At 39.2% G+C, this 13,607-nt stretch overlaps 1 protein-coding gene across 10 annotated transcripts in view; it reads right to left on the reverse strand.

Annotated features, from left to right (window-relative positions):
* The window catches only part of PCDH9 (protocadherin 9), a 1,202,247-nt gene that overhangs the window by 1,069,297 nt on the left and 119,343 nt on the right, over positions 1-13,607 (reverse strand). The window lies entirely within an intron of this gene.

A 13,607-nucleotide genomic window follows, 5' to 3' on the forward strand; every position in this document is an offset into this window, starting at 1 on the left:
GACCCCCATTTGGGACCTAATTATCTTTCATCTACCCCAGCTCAAGCACATAGTAAATGCTTAACAAATACTACAATTATTATTATTGTCATCATTATTATTCCATAAAGCTAGCCTTGTATAATATTTGAGTATTTTCTAATTGACATCAAACAAAATTTAATGGCAATAAGAGGGTCTCAAGGGTAAAATGAAGACAGTTTGATTTTAACTTTCAAAAATCATACTGCATAAATCACCAAAGTGATTTATAGCAGCTTAAAATCAAAGAGGGAGCTCATTTTTAGTTTGAAATATTACGTGGATCTGTGGTCTTTAGTCAGTTATTCTCCACTACACACCAGGGATTATTAAAAGGGATAAGGAAGTGGCAGTGAAGGATATGAAAAAACATCATTCCCAGAGCTGATCATAGTTTCTTTATCACTGGCTGATACACTTTATCTCCCTAAGTAAGAGAAGTTGATTTGAAATAAAAAAAAAACAGGCATTTTCGCCAAAACAATATATAAACCAACAACAGTGAGAGTTACAGAAGTAATGTGGCTTAATGGAAAGAGAATGGGCTTGGGAGTTAGAGGACTTGGGTTTGAGAAGCAGCATGGTATAGTCTAGAGCATAGGCCTGAGAGTCAGAAGATCATGGGTTCTAATTCTGACTCAGCACCTGTATATACGTATATATGTTTGTACATATTTGTTACTCTATTTATTTATTTATTTATTTATTTATTTTACTTGTACATATCTATTCTATTTATTTTATTTTGTTAGTATGTTTGGTTTTGTTCTCTGTCTCCCCCTTTTAGACTGTGAGCCCACTGTTGGGTAGGGACTGTCTCTATAGACTGTGAGCCCACTGTTGGGTAGGGACTGTCTCTATATGTTGCCAACTTGTACTTCCCAAGCGCTTAGTACAGTGCTCTGCACATAGTAAGCGCTCAATAAATACGATTGATGATGATGACACCCACTGGGACAGAGATTCAGCAGCTCACATCCTCATCCCTAGGGATGTTGTTATATTGTACTCTCCCAAATGCTTAGTACAGTGCCCTGCATACAGTACTCTATTTATTTTACTTGTACATATTTACTATTCTATATATTTTGTAAATAATGTGCATCTAGCTTTATTTTTATTTATTCTGATGACTTGACACCTGTCCACATGTTTTGTTTTGTTGTCTGTCTCCCCCTTCTAGACTGTGAGCCCACTGTTGGGTAGGGACCATCCCTATGTATTGTCAACTTGTACTTCCCAAGCGTTTAGTACAGTGCTCTTCACACAGTAAGTGCTCAATAAATACGATTGAATGAATGAATGAATGAATCTAATCATTCTTTCTAAATATTCTGGCATAACAATGTATACTCTCAAACATACTAAATAGTACATAACATACATACTATATATGTATATATGTATATATATGTATATATATACACTATGTATATATATATACACACTATGTGTATATATATATATATATATATATATATATATATATACATACACAATAATTATGGTATTTGTTAAGCACTTGCTACATGCCAAGTGCTGTTTTAAGTACCGGGGTAGATATAAGGCAATCAGGTTGGACAGAGTTCTTGTCCTACACGGGGCTCAGAGTCCAAGTATGAGCATACAGGATTGAATCCCCATTTAATGGGTAGATAACTGAGGCTCAGAGAAATTAAGTGATTTGCCCAAGGTCATACAGCAGATACACGGTAGAGCTAGGGTTAGAACCTAGGCCTTCCGACTCCCAAGCCTGTGCTCTTTCCATTAGACTATGCTGCTTATAGTACATTCACATTATCAAATTTGTTACATTATCAAATCTGGGTAGTGGGAAACAGGAGGCCAGTTGAATCCTGGCCTGCCCAACCTAGGACAAGTCTTCCTGGCTTCACTTCTAGAAGCCCACTCCTGTCAGGTCCGCTGAGGTACAGCTGATAAACAAATTTCAATGGGAAGGACAAGGCACTGGTGTGGAATGTCAGTCAGTCAGTCAATTTTATTTATTGAGAACTTAGTATACTCCTGAAGGCAGGAGGAAATACTAGACTGCAGAGAGGGACAGAGATCAGGGCTGGTCCAAGTGCTTAATACAGTGCTCTGCATACAGTAAATACCATTGATGGATTTATTGAATGAATAGATCCCTAGATTTCTAAAATTCAACACTATTTTGTTACCTTTTCCAATTTCAATTATCCTGTAACATTATCATTATCCAAATTTTACCATGGATTAGCAGCTCACTGCTGTAGTCCATATTCCTAAGACCCTTTACTAAGTGGTTAAAGTAATAATTCATGAATACAGAAATACACAGCTGTACGAATAAGTAAAGGAGGATTAAATCCTACTTAGACTGTGAGCCCCATGTGGGATGCGGACTGTCAGACCTGATTATCTTATATCAATGTGAAGTACTTGGCACATAGCACATAGCAAATATCATCATGACTAAACAAATATATTAAATTACATTGTAATAAACATTCGCACACTAAATGTAAGTACCCTATCATTTCCCAGTATATAGTGCATTGAATTCTATGCTGCTGAATACATAAAATCTCAAGAGATCTCCTGACATCTCAAAATTCACCATCTCTACCTGCACATCTGACCCCAGCTCTTCTTCACACCTTATCAAAGCACTTTCCACCTTCCTTCTTCCCTCCATGACTACCATCTTCAAATGTTTGCTCTTCCATGGTTTCATCCCCACTGTTTTCAAACATTCCCTATCATAAACAAAAATCCTTCCCGTGACTCCACGGCTCCTTCCATAATTGCCCATTCCTCTCCAAATTCCTTGAGTGAATTCTCTTCACCCATTTTGGAGCCAAGTGGCTTTTGTCCCTTTCACTCCAAATAAACCACCCTCTCAGAGGTCACAAATCTTTCTTGCCAAATCCAGTGGTCTCAACTCCAACCTAATCCTCTTTGATCTCCCCACTGCCTGGATCATTTTTCTCCCAAAATGTTCAGTCCATGTTTCCCCACTCCTCAAGAATTTCTGGTGGTTGCCCATCCACCTTCTCATCAAACAGAAACACCTTATCATTGGCATTCACTTTGCTCCCTCCTACCTCACCTTGCTGCTCTCCTACTACAACCCAGCCTGCACATTTAGTTCCTTTACTGAACTTCAAGCTCTACTATCTCAATGCCGACCTCTCACCCACATCCTGCTTCTGGCCTGGAATGCCCTCCCTCTTCCTATCCGACAGATAATTATTCTCTCCACTTTCTAAGACCTATTGAAGGCACATCTCCTCTAAGAGGCCTTTTATGACTAAGCCCTCATTTCCTCTTTGCCATTTCTTTCTAGGTTGCCCTGATTTGCTCCCTTTATTCATCCCTTCCTCAGCTCCACAGCTCTAATGTACAGATCTATAATTTATACATTCCCCTCTAGACCTTAAGCTCATTGTGGGAAGAGAATGTGTCTACTAACTCTGTTACATTGTACTCTCCCAAGTACTTTGTAAAGTTCTCTGCACACAGTAAGTGCTAAATAAATACTATTTATTAATTGATTGACATTTACTATTACTACTGATAGTAATGCTGCTGTTCCCAATACTACAAATACTAAAATTCTAAATATTAAAATACTATTAATACTGAACAATACTGTAAAACGTTGTCATGGAATAGTAGTTTTTGATTCTGCAGAAGTTGGATAAGATAATAATAATAATAATAATAATAATAATAATAATAATAATAATAATAATAATAGTATTTGTTAAGCACTTACTATGTGCCATGCACTGTTCTAAGTGCTGGGATAGATATAAGGTAATCAGATGGTCCCACGAGGGGCTCACAGTCTTAATCTCCATTTTACAGATGAGATAATGGAGGCACAGAGAAGTTAAATGACTTGCCCAAAGCCACACAGCTGATAAACGGCAGAGCCAGGGATTAGAACCCATGACCTCTGACTCCGAAACCCGTGCTCTTGTCACTAAGCCACGCTGCTTCTCACTGCCCCAGACTATACTTCAATCAGTCATGTTTTAGTTCCTTGCTACTATTCACAAGGCAAAAAGGTAAGGGACTGCGGTTGGCCAGCTCTGTACAAACCATCACTATTAATGGAATAGAAAGTCTGTCATATAACTCTATTCCCTAGCCCTGAAATGAAGTCCAGCACAAGCAGGGATGTAGGGATACTAACTATTTGATTAATGAAAAATCAGCATCAGCTTTTGGTAACATCATTTTGCTGAACTGCCCAACTTTATAAATGTTCTGCTCATCACAAATGGTGGATGACCTGAAAAAAAAAATGTCCAAAACAGCACCTCTATTTACCAAACTTAAAATTAACTCACAAAAGACTATGCTTTAACTTTTCAGTGAAATAACAAAAATAAACCAATCTATAGAGAGAAAATATCCAACGCCATGGAACATCAACACATCATTTGATAGTAACAGTCATTGTTCCCAAGAATGAGGCCATTCATTGCTCACCAATTATTACAGCCATTGTTCCCTGTAGACTGAGTAGACTGTGAGATGGTAAACTGTTCATATGATTTCAAACAGCTCCTAGACAGGTGGTGGGACACCTCAGGGACACTAGGTATTGGATTAGGCAGGTGACTGAAGAAAATATATACTTGTAAACATTGACATGGCTGAAAAAGCATGTCTAGAACTTATGTTACAAGAGACAAACAGGTAGGAATGCTGATATCCAAAGTACCCTTCTAGAGGGATGTCCTTGGTAGTTGTCACAGCATAGTCACTGGAAATCTCTATCATTTGCAGCTATCATGTAGACAAGCATGAGAAGCAGAATGGCCTGGTAGAAAATGCACATATCTCAGTACCAGAAGACCTTAATCCTCATTTTAGCTTTGCCACTAGCCTACTGTGTGATCCTAGGCAAGTCTCTTAATTTTCTGTGCCTCAGTTTCCTCATCTGTAAAGTGGATATTAAATATGTGTTTTAGATACCCCATAGACTGTGATCCCTCAGTGCTTAGTATAGTGCCTGGTAAATAATAAGTGCTTAGCAAATACAAAAATTATTATTATCTTTATAATTTTTATTATTTTCTTTATTCATTTGTCTCTCCTCCTACTGTCTTACTTTCTCCTCAGAATCCCTTGAGTGTCTTTGTTTTATCTCTGTGGTTTTGGAAAAAGTTTCACATCTCTTCCTCAAAGAAAAAATCCCCAAAGTTTGGGGCAGAAATAATGCAAAAAAAAAAAAAAGGTGGTTCTCTTTTTTCCTTTTATCCCTTCAACATTTGCTACTGCTTAGGAAAGTGGAATTCCAGTTCTAGTCTAGGTAATTATTTCTAATGGATCCAATTTAGAGAAACCACCACATACATGCACATGCCTAAATATTTGTTCACTGGGTTTTGGCACCAGATCTGGAAAAGATGATTATCTTTGGAAAAAAAGAAGTATGTGATCCTCAGTAGCACTGCATGAGGGGAAGGAATTGTTGTGGTGCTTGCTTCTTCCCATTCCTCATTGCAATCAAAGCTTTAGAACTCACCAAAGATTTAACATTTTTTTCTATCTTCTGTGCAGTATTTTTTCAACATTGCATAATTTTTCATTGAATATTACATTGATTTTACATAATATTAATGTTACACTTGAAAAGACTGTAAGATCGTTGTAGGTAGGGTACATGTCTACCAATTCTGTTATATTGTACTCTCCCAAGCACTTAGTACAGTAGTCTGAATGCAGTAAGTACTTAATAAATATAATTGATTGATTGAAAAAAAAAAGAATAGTCACCACACAGACACATAGGTGTTCCAATGGGGGATCAGTATGTAAATAGAATGTATGTGTGCATACTTAAAAGTAGGTGTCCCTGAGCTAGAAGGTTGATTCATTCTTTCGTTCATTCATTCATTCATTCAATCATATTTATTGAGCACTTAAGGTGTGCAGAGCAGTGTACTAAGTGCTTGAAAAGCACAATTCAGCAATAGAGAAAATCCCTGCCCACAATGAGCTCAGAGTCTAGAAGGCAGGAGACAGACATCAAAACAAGTAAACAGGCATCAATATAAATAAATAGAATTATAGATATCTACACATCAAAACAAGTAAACAGGCATTCAAGATCTTTTGATCTATTGGCATACAATAAGGGAGAAATTAAATGTTGATGATTCTGTGAGGACTTCAAATATGGAACCAAACATCAAAAAAGCACCCATTAACACCTAGAGAATCCCTCTATAGGCAGTCAGAATCACGGGAGAGTCCAGTGATCCACAACAACTGGTGTTTCCCAAGACCCAGAAGTCATCAGGAAACTGTTGACTCAATTACACTGTGAAGACACTGATGTAAGGTGAAGAGCTGGTTCCTGATCAATCAATCAATCAATCAACCGTATTTATTGAGCACTTACTGTGTGCAGAGCACTGTACTAAGTGCTTGGGAAGTACAAGTTTGCAACATATAGAGACAGTCCCTACCCAACAGTGGACTCACAGTCTAGAATGGGGAGACAGAGAACAAAACAAAACATATTAACAAAATAAAATAAATGGAATAGATATGTACAAGTAAAATAAATAAATAAATAGAGTAATAAATATTTACAAACATGTATACATATATACAGGTGCTGTGGGGAGGGGAAGGAGGTAAGAAGGGGGTGATGGAGAGGGGGACAAGGGGGAGAGGAAGGAGGGGGCTCAGTCTGGGAAGGCATCCTGGAGGAGGTGAGCTCTCAGTAGGGCCTTGAAGGGAGGAAGAGAGCTAGTTTGGCGGATGGGCAGAGGGAGGGCATTCCAGGCCCGGGGGAGGACGTGGGCCGGGGGTCGACGGCGGGACAGGCGAGAACGAGGCCCGGTGAGGAGATTAGCGGCAGAGGAGTGGAGGGTGCGGGCTGGGCTGTAGGAGGAGAGAAGGGAGGTGAGGTAGGAGGGGGCGAGGTGATGGAGAGCCTTGAAGCCGAGGGTGAGGAGTTTCTGCCTGATGCGCAGATTGATTGGTAGCCACTGGAGATTTTTGAGGAGGGGAGTAACATGCCCAGAGCGTTTCTGGACAAACACAATCCAGGCAGCAGCATGAAGTATGGATTGAAGTGGGGAGAGACACGAGGATGGGAGATCAGAGAGGAGGCTGATGCAGTAGTCCAGACAGGATAGGATGAGAGCTTGAACAAGCAGGGTAGCGGTTTGGATGGAGAAGAAAGGGTGGATCTTGGCAATGTTGCGGAGCTGAGACCGGCAGGTTTTGGTGACGGCTTCGATGTGAGGGTTGAATGAGAGACAGGAGTCGAGGATCATCATCATCAATTGTATCGGGCTTGTGAGATGGGAAGGATGGTAAGACATTAGCAGTGATGGGAGAGGGCAGGGTTTGGGAGGGAAGACAAGGAGTTCCTCTGATCAAGATTCTGGTCCTGGAGGAAGGCCCAGGTCTGTCTGGTAGACATACTGGGTGTGAAAGATTGGTGTTTGTGATTTCTGAAGATTTATATGCTCATTGTGGGCAGGGAATCTGCCTGTTTATTGATATTCTGTACTCCCCTATGTGTTTAGTACAGTGCTCTGGACACTGTAAGTGCTCAATAAATTTGATTGGCTGAATGAATTTATGAAAAAGGACAGAATGGGTAAATAAGGAGTGAGTTTGTACTGTTTTCTTGAACTTTTGTTCTGGGGAACTTTTTCCTTACAGAATTGGGCAAATAATTTTTTGTTTGATTGAACACTCTGTTTTCTTAACTATTTTCTTAATAATTAGAATCATTTGGTAGCAAAGAAACCTTACTATACCTTGTTTACTATTCAGTGAAGAAGTCCTAAAATATAATCCAATAAAATACTGCAAAACCTTGACACCTCAACCACTAAGTAGTTTAAAATTCATTAATTAATGGTCTAGTGAGGAAGGGGCAGGCAGGGAGGAAACTTCTGGTGACCACCCTTTCTGGGGTGGCATTGGTTTTCCTTCCTACCCCTCCTCTCTGATTCCCTGGGTGGCAGCAGCAGAAGCAGAGAGTTCATTCATTTATTCATTCATTCAATCATATTTATTGAGTGCTTACTGTGTGCAGAGCACTGTACTAAGCACTTGGGAAGCACAAGTGTCGGAAACATATAGAGATGGTCCCTACCCAACAACGGGCTCACAGTCTAGAAGGGGAAGACAGATAGGGTCTTCCCAGGGCAGATACTACCACAGCTGAGCAGCTAGAATGAAGCTGCCTCAGTTTTGCCTCCATTTTTGAGGGTTAGCAGTTGGGGCCTAGGGCCTTTTAAAAAGGAAATGTAGTATGCTAGGACCACAGACTACAGCACACTTCAGGTTCTGCTTTCCACTCCCACACAAACTCACAAATTAAGGAGGACCTTAAGCAAAACATTTTAACAAAAAAACCACCCCTGATTCAGCCTGGCATCTGCCAGTAGAGCCTTGGAGGGCCTTGTACCAAGAGGCAGGGCCTGTCATTTTCTATCTGTTCCATGTTCATGATATCTGGGCTCCCTGTCTATGTGGCAGAGACTGACAGATGTTCCAACCAATTGCATCCTGTCTGTAGGAACTAATCAGAAGATTTGGCCCATGAATGTATGAAAAAGCAATTCTTTCAACTGGTGAAATATGATCACAGAAGGTAACTTTTGACCAACTGAGAACTGATCATTCATAGTTTTTAAGTCACATCTTTATTGTGTACCCTCTGAAACATCTGCCTTTAAAATGTGAATCTTGGTGATCACTGCTATTCAGGAAGTCAATTAGGTGTCACTTCATTCTCTTAAGAGATGAAACAGGATTCAAAGGACTTCCAGTTAGATTCCTAATAATCTGGATTAAAGTACTGATTATAAATCAGGGCAAAATTTTGGCACTCCTATAGACAATTTAGAGAACATTGGAATGTTGAGTGGAAATGTATAGGGACACTATTTTCCTTTGTTGCATAAGTTTTTAGAATAATATTTTCACCACATTTTAGGACATTTTAATGCAAGTAGTAGAGTAGTAGCAGGGGTTGAAAATTAACTAAAATCACATCTTTTCTACTACTTCTTCAAACCCTCACTAGAGTCAGGAGCTTACTTAACAGGGTTTCTAAACCCTCTTTGTCAAAAGCGTTGGGGGTCACAGCAAGATTCCTGAACTGTTTCAATTTTTCAAATCAAATCTTTGACAGCATTTCCATGCTTCCATGTTGGGTGAAACTGTAGTGTGCTTTAACATCTTCAGATATTTTGTAGCTGATACCGAGCAAATATGGAACAACTGCTGTAAAATGAAGTTAGGCTTTAATGAAAATTGCCTCAGTTTTTATGGCATGTAATTTTATAGTACACTTCAGCATAACTAACCCATTCATATTTGGCTCTATTTTGCAGTAAGGAGAGTAAAATTCTGATAAATCTTTTTATTAACTATTTATACCTAGAGTATCAAGGACTATCTCCTATGCTGACTTTCTAGCTACTCAGAACAATCCAAGCTGCAACATATTTAAATAGCTGAAATTTGTTGTTACTCTATTTGTTCTAAATTTGCTTTATTTTGCCTTATACTGAAACATATGACATGAAGGAACACAGTTTAAAAATAACCCAGTCCTTATGCACATTTCTCATACCTTTTCCAGTGCAGGGCAGAACTTAAATTGAATGTTAAATCAGAAAGCAAGACTATTAGTATTAGTTCTATATGCACAGAACTCTTCTAAGAAGTTACTATGAAAGTAGAAACCATGAACCAGCCCACTAGAAGCTTACAGTTTTACAGAAAATATGCTGTACTTCTTACAAAAAATGCAATCACAAGCAAAGCAGCATGTAGAGTTATGAAAACTTACCATTCTATTCTAAACCCTGAAACTTAAACTTCAGCAATTTGCTTCTCCTAATGAATGGAGATAGGTTGATCATACTTTCTCTCTCCTTCACATTCTTAACAATGAATAGGAAAAAAGAAATCTGAAACAGCAAAACATAATAATAATAATAATAATAATAATAATAATGGCATTTATTAAGCACTTATTTTGTGCAAAGCACTATTCTAAGTGCTGGGGAAGTTATAAGATGATCAGGTTGACCCACGGGGGGCTCACAGTCTTAATCCCCATTTTACAGATGAGGTAACTGAGGCACAGAGAAGTTAAGTGACTTGCCCAAACTCACATAGCTGACAATTGGGAGAGCCCGGATTTGAACCCATGACCTCTGACTCCAAAGCTCAGGCTCTTTCCACTGAGCCACACTGCTTATGCTTCTAACAGTGGGTATAGCAAAGGAAGAAGCATGGCGTGGCCTGAGAGTCAAAAGACATGGATTCTAATCCTGGATCTGCCTGCTCTGTGACCTTGGGCCAATCACTGAATTTCTCTGTACCTCAATTTCCCCACTTGTAAAATGACAATTCAATATCCATTCTTTCTCCTCCTGTGAGCCCCATATGATAAACCCATACTATACAGGGACTGCGTTTGACCTGATTAACTTGTAACAGTGCTTAGGTGCTTGACACAAAGTAAGCACTTGGTAAATACAATAATTACAATAATAATTTATTGCTTAAGTCGTTTCTAAATTATTACTATTACTACTAATAATTATTAGTAATAACAATGATAGTATTCACTTACTATGTGACAAGGGCTGGGGTGGAAACAAAGTTATCAAATTGGACAAAGTCCATATTCCCCATAGGGCTCACAGTCCAAGAGGGAGAGAGAACAGCTACTTTATTGCCCTTTTACAGATGAGGAAGCTGAGTCACAGAAATAATCAATGATTGTTCAGAATCATGCCACAGGCAAGTAGAAAAGCCAGGCCTACAACAAGAATCTCCTAACTTTTAGTCCCACACTTTTTCCTATGGGCTACCCTGCCTAATTTCTATAACTAGACTGTAATCCCTTAACAAAGTTCCTTCCTTTCAATGAAACTTTATGTATTAACCACCAGAACAGCTGAATATGGAATTGTAATCGAATGAAAATCCTGTGAGATGCTTCATGACAATGTCAAAGCAGCCCCATGAGGCAAGAAACACAATTTGCTTCTATAATGACAACAGCAAATGGGATCCAAATTGAAGAGCTCAATCAATCAATCATATTTATTCAGTGCTTATGATGTCAGAGCACTGTACTAAGCATCTGGAGGAGTACAGTATAACAGAGATGGGAGACATGTTCTCTGCACACAAATGAGCTTATGGTCTTAATCTTAAAAGGAACAAAATGAATTTCTCTGCAAACCTAAAAAATGTATATAGATTTCCCTATATTGCCTTAGCACCACTGGGGAATACTGATGGCAACATTCTAAAGAGAAAATATCCTATTTCATTGGTCTCCTGGAACATACTGAGGTCTCTCCAAAGACAGCTGGCTTGCTAATTACCTACATCCCACATTTAATTTAGCTATTGTAAAGTTCCCAAATATGATAGTATGCTTTCCAAGATCTATATGCAATGAAGCAATAAACAACTCACACCCTTCAAAGTCTTTTACCCAACATACAGGACTAAAGAAAATGCTTTAGGACTTCAACTATATAATCACTTTCAACAGGTTCAAGAAGGTAAAGTTATTTAACCATGTGCTCCAAAATCTCAGTGTGGCTTTAGGTCATGGCAGCTAGGCTTTTAGGTCATGGCAGATAAGCAGATTTATTTTTGCTGTTTGTCATATACAGGAGAAATGCAGGAAGCAATATTAAAACCTTTACCTTACCAAAGCATTTTCTTTCACAGAAGACATGGGCTCTGGTAACTAAGAACATTTTCTCCTGTTCTTAAAAGTTAATCAAGATCCAATTACCATTATATGATGATATACTCTGGCTATGCTCTTTTGACTCATTCCTAATGATGAATGGGCAGCTTACACACTGCAAATGCGGTAAAGAGAAGTTAAGTGATTTGCCTAAGGTCACACAGCAGACAGGAGGTGGAGCTGGTGTTAGAACCCAGCTTCTCTGATTGCCAGACCCATATTCTTTCTACCAGGTCACACTGCTCAGGTATTGGGCTCATTGGGATTTGAACCCAGAACCTCTAGTTCCATAATCAAGAACTGTATCCCCTAGACCAAGGATTCTCATTTTCTTCTATTCTCTTTCTTTCCCTTTGTCCACTTTATCTTCCATTACTCACCCACCCCAATTTCTAGAGACCTGCTGACTTTCTTCACATGGCCTTCAGACCAAGGTAGATCAGTTTGGTCCCAAGAACATTTGTGTAATTTAACTGTTGTGTAATTTAACTAATAGCATTTGTCTAATTACATAAAAGTGTGTAAATTTGGGCTTGGTTTTACAATTAACTTTTGCTCTCTTTCTTGGTATTACATTTAAATTTCTGTGTTTACCTTCTATGAGCAGAGAAAGCCTGGAGCAACTATGAACTTTTCCATGGTTCCTTTACCAAAATCCAAAATATGCCATCTTTCACAAAATGCACCTACATTACAGCTCTCACCTGGGGATGTGAAACAATTAATCATATGTAGTGAGCACTTACTGTGTGCAGAGCACTGTACTAAGCAGTTGGAAGAGTACAATATAACAACATAACAGAAGTTGGTAAGTACATAACAGAAGTTGGTAAGTACATTCCCTGTCCTCAATGGGTTTACTTAGTATCTAGAGGGAAGCCACGATATGGGTGATAGTAAGGAATTCAAAATTTAGCAACACACTCAAATAGCTGCAGATTGAATAGCTAGTTCGGAAGAATCATACATAAGGTAATCTAAAGTTAAACTTTCAAGTTACATTAAAGATGATGTGGCATAATTCCAAATTGTTGAGATAAAGTAAAACCCCAAGGCATTGCACAATATTTTAACATACTCAAAAAAGAAATGAGATTATTCTTAAATTATCATCTTCAAGATGGCTTTCACAATGAAAAGCCGAATCAAAAATGGAAGCAGGAACTAAAGGTAGACCAGCATCAATCTTTGTAAGCATTCTTTCATTCATTCAATCATATTTATTGAGTGCTTACTGTGTGCAGAGCACTGTATTAAGCGCCTGGGAAGTACAAGTTGGCAACATATAGAGACAGTCCCTACCCAACAGTGGGCTCACAGTCTGGAAGGGGGAGACAGAGAACAAAAAAACATATTAACGAAATAAAATAAATAGAATAAATATGTACAAATAAAATAAATAGAGTAATAAATGCATACAAACATATATACATATATACAGGTGCTGTGGGGAGGGGAAGGAGGTAAGGTGGGGGGATGGAGAAGGGGAGGAGGGGGAGAGGAAGGAGGGGGCTCAGTCTGGGAAGGCCTCCTGGAGGAGGTGAGCTCTCAGTATGGCCTTGAAGGGAGAAGAGAGCTAGCTTGGCGGATGGGCAGAGGGAGGGCATTCCAGGCCAGGGGGATGATGTGGGCCGGGGGTCGACGGCGGAACAGGCAAGAATGAGGCATGGTGAGGAGATTAGTGGCAGAGGAGCGGAGGGTGTGGGCTGGGCTGGAGAAGGAGAGAAGGGAGGGGAGGTAGAAGGGGGCAAGGTGATGGACAGCCTTGAAGCCGAGGGTGAGGAGTTTCTGCCTGATGAATGTCACAATGTCACAGTGATTATTG

Source organism: Tachyglossus aculeatus, chromosome 2, assembly GCF_015852505.1.
Source record: "Tachyglossus aculeatus isolate mTacAcu1 chromosome 2, mTacAcu1.pri, whole genome shotgun sequence".
In the NCBI taxonomy this organism is placed as follows: Eukaryota; Metazoa; Chordata; class Mammalia; order Monotremata; family Tachyglossidae; genus Tachyglossus; species Tachyglossus aculeatus.